The sequence below is a fragment of the Medicago truncatula genome, chromosome 3 (genome assembly GCF_003473485.1).
Source record: "Medicago truncatula cultivar Jemalong A17 chromosome 3, MtrunA17r5.0-ANR, whole genome shotgun sequence".
NCBI classification, from domain to species: Eukaryota; Viridiplantae; Streptophyta; class Magnoliopsida; order Fabales; family Fabaceae; genus Medicago; species Medicago truncatula.
Genome location: NC_053044.1, coordinates 25,043,710 through 25,054,026, shown reverse-complemented (window position 1 = coordinate 25,054,026; position 10,317 = coordinate 25,043,710). Strand labels below are relative to the sequence as shown.

Below are 10,317 nucleotides of genomic sequence, written 5' to 3'. Positions count from 1 at the left end.
GAATGAACGGTCAACATTACCTTAGGCGATCCTTATCCAATACATTTAGGACAAGACTATGTTATAGTCTGTTTCTAAATCAGTGACTTGGGAGGACCAAATCCAAAGAGAAAATTAGTCTTGACCCAATCTAAAACACAAATTTAGAGGCTCTATATAAATATGTGTTACGTTTTCAACTGTAATTTTTTAATTAATATTTACATCCTTTCAAAAGGTTTTTTAGCCACATACTTTGCCTTAATTTAAATTTAAATTTAAACTTGACTCTTGGCCCTATAAACAGGTCAACTTCTTGCATTATATATATATATATATATATATATATATATATATATATATATATATATATATATATATATATATCACAAACTACTACATTATTATTTATCAACCATTGCACTGTCACCGCCTAGAAGTGATATGGATCACTCAAAATTATATTTGTTTCTTGGTTTTGGTCTTTATGTCATTTCCTCTTCTCAAATTTTAGCCGATAGTTATGTTCCACTGACTCTTACCATTGGTGAGTCATTCTAGCCTATAATTTATTTTTGTATTTCAAATTTATGTATGTAAAGAAGCATAACCGGAAACAAAGGCAAGCTGCTGCGAGACAGCTAAAACAATTACGGTAATGCCCAGACAATATAAAGGATGTTGCAACCACGCATGATAAGTGTAGACTATAATAGATAAGTATTATTTACTAAAAGCGTTAGCTATATAACATTTAATGTTTTCAGATTTTATTTACTAATAATAGAGAATATTGAAATTTTTTACATGTTTTTTTTTCTTTTTTTTATTATAAAATGATATCTCCTAAATTACACAAGTCGATTAATAGTTCTGTAATTCATAAAAATGATTTTTTTCCTCCCTAGAAAAAAAGAAGTTTTTTCCACAGAAACAAACACACCTAAACGATTCAATTTATGAATCCATCCTATAAACTCCATTCTAAATTTTGGGTACGGATCATATTGAACAATGAGAGCAAATAGTGAATGCATCATAGAAACTCCTTTCTAAAAAAACATACAAATCATTCTCCTCTTCTCTTTTTGCTTCTGCAGAACCAAATCTTCCTCCAATGGACGATCAACTCAATGACAAACAAGTTTCAGAGTTTAAGAAGGCTTTCAACCTCTTCGATAAGGATGGAGATGGTTGTATTTCTGCCAAGGAATTTGGGACTCTAATGTGGTCGCTCGGCCAGAACCCAACTGAGTTCGACTTGCTGGCCACGATGAATAAGTTCGACACTGACGGGAATAGTGTCATTGATTTCTCCGAATTCCTCAACCTCGCAGCGCGCATGTAAGATGAACGACAAAGATCTTAAGGAAACTTTCCGTATGTTTCACAAGGATTAGAATGGTTACGTCTATCCATATGAGCTCCATCAATATATGTTTCTACTCCTTGGTGTGTGTGTGTTTCAATATGAGTAAGTGTGGGGAAACTTTAGTATTTCGCTAGGCAACAAATGTTTTGCAATCAATTAAATGTACAACCTACCATTTCTTTAAAAACTTTCACATAAACTTAGACATGATGAAACTTAAAAATTTCAGTCAGTTAAACAAGATAAAGCATATATACAAAATTGACTGAAATTATTAAACTGTTACTAATCTGTAGGCGAGCTTTAACAATCTATATATGTTTCTACTTTGCTCTCCTTCCTTGATATCAGGACTTCCACAGGCCAAGTAATGTAGTTCATATAACTTCATTAGGAAATTGCAACATTTATGTTCAGATTAGGTAAGTGTACCAAATCGTTTACCGAGTAATAAAGTGTAAGTAGAGTATCGTATCCACATGGATTTTTGTTTCGTCCAAACAGTTCGCGTTACTTATTTGGTTTAACAAAATATAAATAAAGAGTTGATGGATAAGAGATTGCAATTTTTATCTGTTTGTAACATAGCAAGTTACCTTTTTTGGTTGCAGAAAAGTAAGTAAGAGTTAGGACTCTTTGAATCCCCCCTATGTTTTTGTTGGAATTAAATAACATTCATGCTGCATTTAGTTATCGTAAGTAGACTATCTAAGTGATGAGTCAATCGGGACGTTCTAACCTAATCGATTCGTCATGTAGCACCTGTTGATCGCACGGTGATCCTTACGTCCGGAGTCTGATTTCGGTATATCAATGTTGAGTTGCACCTACTGGTCCACACTAAGGTTATACGCACGCTAAGGTATAGGATTATAAATCCTATATGATCCGCCACCTTCGTAAGGATTTTTAGTGTGGGGGTCTTACTCCCTCAAAGGTAATTGAAACATAGACTTAACTTGACATTCATAAATTTCCATAGGCAATGAAGGTCAGTGTTCCTAACGGGTTTTACTATCTACGAATCTTAGGTCATAGCACACTCTCCCACTCGGTAGTTCTACAAATGAGCAACTCTATCAGCATCTACCTTACCAAGGGTCAGGGAGAATAGTTCTACTAGGTTCGGTTTAGATCTTGCAGTACTTGTTTCCTCAATTAATGGGAAACTGAGTCACTCACCATTAATCCGTACTTGGCAACGGGTGGATTTGGAGGTTTGGCCATGAGACTATAAGTCAAATTTGGGTGGTTTAGGTGGCGATACAGGCATGGTGCTTTTCGCCATCTCATTGATCTCCCCAATCATCTTTGAAAAACTATCATATGGTGGTTGCGTATCAAGTGGTTGTAGTTGTGATGACGTTATTGAGTAATTTAGGTACATTTGAGGAAAAAAATGTTTTCATCGTCATCGATAACAGAGGAAATCGGATGGTTTCTCTCGTAAATATGTCAGTTTTATCAAACAAATAAAATATTGTATCATTGAGACGTGGTTAGTTAATTTAATTTTGTATATAATATTTTTTAGAAGTGGTTGTTTATAAACATGTTAAGCAGGGCGGAGCCAGGAAAAATCATATGGAGGGTGGCGAAAATATAGCAAATGATATATAACATAATATGAACGAACTTCTACTCTTAATATATACCGTATACAAAGAAAACAACTCTTTCAGCTCCTTTGGGATGAATTTTTTCTTTCAAAGATGCACTCAATTTTAAATACAAATAACACATGTAACAAATAGATAAGAATAAATTTAAATATTAAAAAAATATAACAAACACGATATGAATATATAATATATCCGATTTTTTTTCCTTTATCATTTAAAAAGTGCAACAAACTAGATGAATATATTTATACTTACTTTTTCATTATCTCAATTATACCCTTAAACAACTTTTTCTATAATAAAGATCATTGTTGGTGTTATTAAAAAAAGAACTTAGATTATATATTTTTTTGTTATTCTTGGTGTGATTGAAATAAATAATCATGATTAGTTTGGTTTGCTATCACTTGAAAGCAAGAAACATTTATATTTTTAGTTTTAATCCAAATCAAAATTTCATAAAATAAACACGGTTAATAATTTTCAAATATTAGTGCAATAAAAAGAGCTGAAAGATGGGAACGTGAGTGCCCGTCTTTTCGCTAGTAATTATATAAAATTTAGTTTGATGAAAAACAAAAAAAAAGATCATATATGCTACAAAAGCTGATACATAAAATAAATGTTAATTCCCTTCAGAAAATGTTTGATAAATATAACTTAGTTGAATGAACATTATTTATCGGGGTTAGAGATCGAATCCTAATTCTCCACTTCTATGTATGAATCTAACCATGGACTAGACTACTTGATAAAAAAGATACATCAAAAAAATGTAGCCATCAAGATCATATCATCCTTCGTTTTTTTACGGAATGGTTATATACTATTAATTTATTGAAATAGTTGGCATGGTTTATAATTAAAACATAACATAATAATGTTAGGTGGAAGTGATTTGCTTATTGATTTTTTGTCAAATAGTTTAGGGACTAGAATTTAACTTTTAAATAGGTGTATGAGGTACAAACCCTAATTTCTGTATATATTTATACAACTCCCATACTAATCCAATTGAATTAAGCTTACGAGTCAAGTGATTTGCCTGTTTCTGTAAGAGACGATACACTTAGTTTTTCGAATAATTATTGCATGGAAATAGGAATCGGCAATTAGGAATTGACAAGTTGGTTATTGTTAGTTGAATTTATATAAAAAAGAATCACTATATTGGTTTATTATATGATTAAAAAACTTGCAAAAAAGTTATTATTTGATGAAAAGAAAAGGTGTTAATGTATTTTTTACATAGATGGGGTGGAGAAGACTATACTTATATGGAGAGGTAGTATACTGCACCATGTGACAACGGTGGCAGTCTCCCCATTTCAATACTACGTAGCTCCATCCCTGATGTTAAGTGGTTTGAATCAAAGTAAAACTGAATAAATATAGCTAGATTTTGGCTGGGTTTGAATTTCAATAGCTATTTCTCGTATGTTTGGTCTTATTAGATTGTATACTTTTTTTGCTTCTGATATAACTCCATCCTTTCCTCATCATGTATTCAATTAAGGTTAATATGCGAGATAAAATAGAAACAACTAACTTCCAATGCACGACGACAAAATAGACAATTGTTTCTATGGCGTATGACCAAAAATTTATACATGAATATAGACTTACTTGCCATCTCTCGGACGGGGTCACTTATACATAATCTAAACCATGTCCCTTTGATAGTCTGCCTTACTAGGGTTTGACTCAATAAAAAGATCAATTGCGGCACACTACTTCGGTGGCAAATCATTAAGAACATATTTAGACTAAAATTATATTGAAAACATAAATCATTTAGACTAAGAAATGAGAGTACTACATAGATTCCTAGCTATTCACATCCAATCCTAACAAAAGAGAGAGTTTAATTACCCATGTATTCATGACTAACAAATGAGAGTTATTGAATGTTGGAGAAACATCAACAAGCTTATCTCTTAGATTCTCCAGTCTTCTAGTGGCTTCATCTACTCTCTACCCTCGTTCTCTCACTATAGTGTTATAGGTTTAAAAGTTGATTACATTTACAAATGACCTACACCTCTATTTATAGAGGGTTAAGAAATAATAGATATGCTAAGGGAGGGAAAAACAACCTTTAGATATTTTCCTTAAACCGACTTTGCTTGCTCAACTTAACATTAAACCGTCTTTGGCTTTTCCTTATATAATCCTCTATTTAGGATCACTTTCACCTCACTATGCTCTCTTAGAGAGTCGTTATTGTCTCCATATGTCTTTATAAGACTTTGGCATAACTCTGACGCGTGTACTTTCCTTCCTTTATGCCACATTGATCCAGTAATTGTCTTAAACATATAGAATTGTATAAAGCAGGACGTAATAGCTTTCAGGAACATCTTACTGATATAAGTGATATTTATATCAAATTAGGGGTGTTTGTTTTAGATTTCTTGCAAAACAAGTCAATATGTGCTATGAAAAATAACAGTAATTCGGAACTTATCAACTCTCCCTAATTTTGAACTTTGTTTGTACTCAAACAAAATGCCTCAAAAATATATGTAATTGAATGCAAGAAAGTGATTCACAAAGATTTCCAATGAGTCAATTGGTTTTTGAAACAAATTTGAGATGCATGATTCACAACTAAATTGTACCGGCAAGTCTTATGTTTACCACAAATCTGAAATAAAATCATGAATTTGAAATTTATTCAAAACTCAAAATTTAATTCATGCATTCCAATCCAACAACATAATTAATAATGAATCACACCTAACACACTTAGTTGTAAGTAGATAATGAAATATGATCAATATGTGGGGACTTGAACTGACATCAGTCAATCATATTAACCTCTTGATTAAGTTATGCATTCATCCAAGCATACAATTTTGAAAAATATTAAAGCATAGATCACCAAGGTCTTTGAAGGGTTGTAATGTGGCCTGGCTACATAAGAAATGTGATATATATATATATATATATATATAAGGCAATAAGGTAAAATATTGCCCGTTAGCTTTTTATAATTATAAATATCACCCATAGATTTAGGAGACAACATTGTTATGCATGAGCATTTGAACTATTTGTGGAAGTCTCTTGATTGTCAGAACACATTTTCTTATGTGTCAAACATAAATTGTATAAAAGTCTTTTGATTGTCATAACGCATTTTCTTATGTTTTGCCACTTTACTTGAAGCTTTTTCTCCCACAATCAAAGCATTACTTCTCAATTCCTCAAATGAAGAAACTCAATCAAATTTCCACATGCACGTTTCCCTCTTATTAACCCGTACACCATAACACTTGTTGGCCTAAGTGTCGATCTTCCCTCCTATGGGTCACTTAAGAAGTTCATGTACGCCTTTTTCTTCATATATATATATATATATATATATATATATATATATATATATATATATATATGTTTGTCTTATAATGTACTTTTTCATAATTTCTCATATGCAAATAAAACAGACTCTACATAGATAAGTTTTTTACATTTTAGTTTGTAATTTTTATAATAATAACTACACTTGACTCTTGACCCCATATATAAGGCATATTTTTTATCTATATATATGTACTACTACATTATTATTATTATTATTATTTATCAATTATTTCAATTTCATAGTAAAAAAGTGATATGCCTTATTCAAAATCGTATTTATTTCTCTGTCTTGTTTTTTTTGTTATTATCTTTTCTCTAGTTGCAGCTGATATTCATGTTCCTCCGCCTCCTATTCCAAGTAAATCAATCTCTAGCCTATAATTTATTTTTCTAAGTTAAATACATATGTTTGAATAATTTAATGCATATTCAATTATATTTCACCAAATATTCGATATCACAAACACATCCTTCTCCTCTTATCTTCTTTCTCTTTTGCAGAGATAAATCTTTCTCCAATGATTAATCCACTTACTGATAAACAAATCTCAGCTTTTGACAAGGACCAAGATGGTTTCTTCTCTGCAGCTGAGCTTCGTCATGTCATAATAACTCTTGGAAAAAACGTGACCCATGAAGAGGTGAATGAGATTATCAAAGAGGCTGATGTTGATGGTAATGGACTAGTCAACTATAAGGAGTTTTTTAATATCATGTGTAAGGGTTGGGGATTTATATGCGACTGAAAAGGTAACGGTGGAGAAATGAATGGATGGATATTATGCAATTTGGATTAAATAAAGAGTATATGAAATTACAATAAAACCAGATATAAAAGTAAGATGAAATTAATCCACTCGTGGAATATAATATAAATACTAGAATACTAAAATACAAGAGACTATCAAAGGAAGAGAGGAGAAATGTCATCAATTTTTTTCTCCCCTTTGCTTATCAATCATTGCTATTTTTTTAATAGATAGAGAAAATAACAATAGTATTATGAACACACACATAAATGGAGGAGTTGAGATTCAAACCTTGATCGTAACGTACGACCTACCAATTTTAACATTTTTGTCGATTGAGTTAGGATTTTTGGATAATTACTCCCTGTTATATATATAGAAGGTTAAAATAACATTTTCTACTAGCTTTATTTTCATAATTGTTGGATCATATGACACATGTTCACCCCTATTAAAATCAACAATGTCCTTAAGATTGAAGTTAGGACAGTATAGTTGAGTGATAGTAGTAGATATTCGAGTGTCTTCCAAGTCAAGGGAGGTGTTTCTCATGTTTCTACTTTTTGGCCATACCATTAACCAAACTATTAGTAGTTTTAAAGTTGCTATTTCTCCTCACATTTAACATGTGCTTAGATCCATAAGTCATGGTTGCAGTATCACTCATGAATTCAAACTAGAGGAGTGTGTAGGTTTCATTATGGAACTCATTCTATTTGTTGCAAAATATCATGTGCGCTCTGAAAAATACTAAACCAAATTACTACAACATAACCATCTTTTATAATAACGCTTGTACCAAAAATATCAATAATAACTGTTTGGAAATTGGAGAATAAACTTTAACAATTGCAATGTACTAAATAGTTATGCTAAAATATGTGCAATTTCTATTGGTACTATCAAGAGAATTGCTACTGAAACATTATGAATGGAACTTTGGTTGATTAACATTTCCTGTCTTTACGCATATCTAAAACATTTTTGTATAATTTATTAATGTTTAACTAGATGCTAACCCAGATATTGCGTGTTATAATTCAACATATCTTTGAGTCTAAAATATTTATATGTAATTTAAAAACAATGTAGTTTGTGTTGTTGGAGCAAAATACGCCCCAACATTATATGATAAAATATAAATACATTTTTAATCAGTATTGACTAAATACAATGCATGCAAAGTATATGTTTCCAGGTATGCTCCATTTACATCTTGCTCCATTCAGGGGTTAGATGCAAGACATATGGCAAACAAACATCTAAGGGTTGAGATTTTAAATTAAAAATATAATCATTTATTTAAGTAATTAAAAACAAACAACGCTCTATCTATCAGCTCTTCTCTCAAAGAGTGTTAGACTACATCGCTTCCTTTTTCCCCTGCACCACCGCCCCTTCCTCCTCTCCGCCACCGCCTTCCATCGACGTTGTTGAAACCACTAACACAGGTGCGTGTCTTATATATATACATGAGTTTCCTTAAAAATTAAGGAAGGTTGTGCCACGATGCAAATTATAAATAATGCAAACACCTTGGTCTTTGGTTCACATCCGCGGCGCGTTGGTAGAAAGTGGTTGATTCTTATGACTTCGTCTTGATTTCGTGACACATAGCTCGCATAGCGAGGTAGTGGCTGACTCCCACTATCTTCTGCACTCCTTGCTCCATTCCTTTTCACCAAAACGTTTGTAACAACTATACTCCAAGAATCACTTAGGATAAACTTGCAAAAAGCATAGCATTGTCGTAAAGTTGTATGGTTCAGTGGATTTCCATGGTTTCAAAGTTATTTTTCTGCTTTTGTCTTTTCATGACTTTTGAACGAATCCCATTCAAAACTAGAATAAAATACATTCAAACTAACTGCTTTAACTCTAAGATTGCACTATAAATTAAACTCTATGATTTCCTGTCATCACTTCCACTCCGAATGGTAGGTATATATTAGAAATTAGAATAAAGATTGATTGAATACATTGAATACCTTTCCATGAAATTGACATGCACTAAACAACAACAAAAAATACGTCATTAACAATGCATATCTGAAAAAAGAGAAAAAAGTGACTATTTTGTTTTTTTGGCATGAAAGACAAAATAAATTGCGTAATTAATCTAGAAAAAAATCATAATTTTCCCCAACTCAATGCATTTGGCTCAACAAGTAATTATTCCTGCGGAGGAACAACCTGATAGCTTGCAATGGAAGCATGACCAATCTGGTGAATTATGTCTCAAGGAGGCATATAATTTCAAACATCATCAATTTCAAGAGCTTCATTGGGCCAAAACGATATGGAGTGTAGATATCCCACCTTCAAAATCCATGTTCATTTGGAGATTGAAGCACAACAAAGTGCCAACAGATGAGAACTTGAAACAAAGAGGCTGCAGCTTTCCCTCTATTTGTAATTTATGTTACAAACATGAAGAATCCTCATTCCATTTGTTCTTCAACTGTGAATACTCCATCAGAATCTGATCTTGGTTAGCATCTTGTCTTAATTTATCTCTTAACTTCTCTTGTTTAGAAGATGTGCGGAAATTTTGTGATTTATCTTGGTCACCACATATATAGAGAAGGCAATGATGTAGCAGACACTTTGGCAAATTATGGGATATCTTTGCAAACCCTAACATTTTGGGATGATATGCCTAGCTTTATTAGGGCTAATCTTATTAAAAATCAGTTAGGGATGCCATCCTTTAGATTTATTACTTTTTGATTGGAGTTTTGGCTTGGTCCTCTACATCTTGTATTGTTTCATCTCTTTCATCTTAATATATTTTGGTAGGTTAGCACTTTGCTACCTACTCTTTTGTCAAAAAAAAATTAAAAATTGAAAGACTTGGATCATAATGTTGAAAGGCGATTAGGATTTTCCGAACCGCCTCTAAGTTCTTGTTTGGTAATATTAAATCCTAAATTCGTAGCAATTTGATACCTATGTTTAAAGTGTTTAGAAAAATAGACCAAGACTAATTTCCTGGCTTAGGTCCCATTTATATATAAAACACTACTCTCTCCATTCCAAATTGTATATCGCTTTAGGAAGAAAAAAAAATTGTTTCAAATTATATGTCGTTTTACCATACCAATGAAACATTAATGTTATTTTTCCCGTTATATTCTTAACTATTTATTACTCTCTCTTCCTTCAATTCTTTCTTTTATCTTTTTCATTTTAAGCTTAATTACTATTTTCATCCCTTAACTAATTTTTT

General features: G+C 31.8%; 1 pseudogene; it reads left to right on the top strand.

Annotated features, from left to right (window-relative positions):
• Positions 1 to 368: 368 nt before the first annotated feature.
• On the top strand, positions 369 to 7,348 carry LOC11421741 (calmodulin-like; annotated as a pseudogene).
• The last annotated feature ends 2,969 nt before the right edge of the window (positions 7,349 to 10,317 follow it).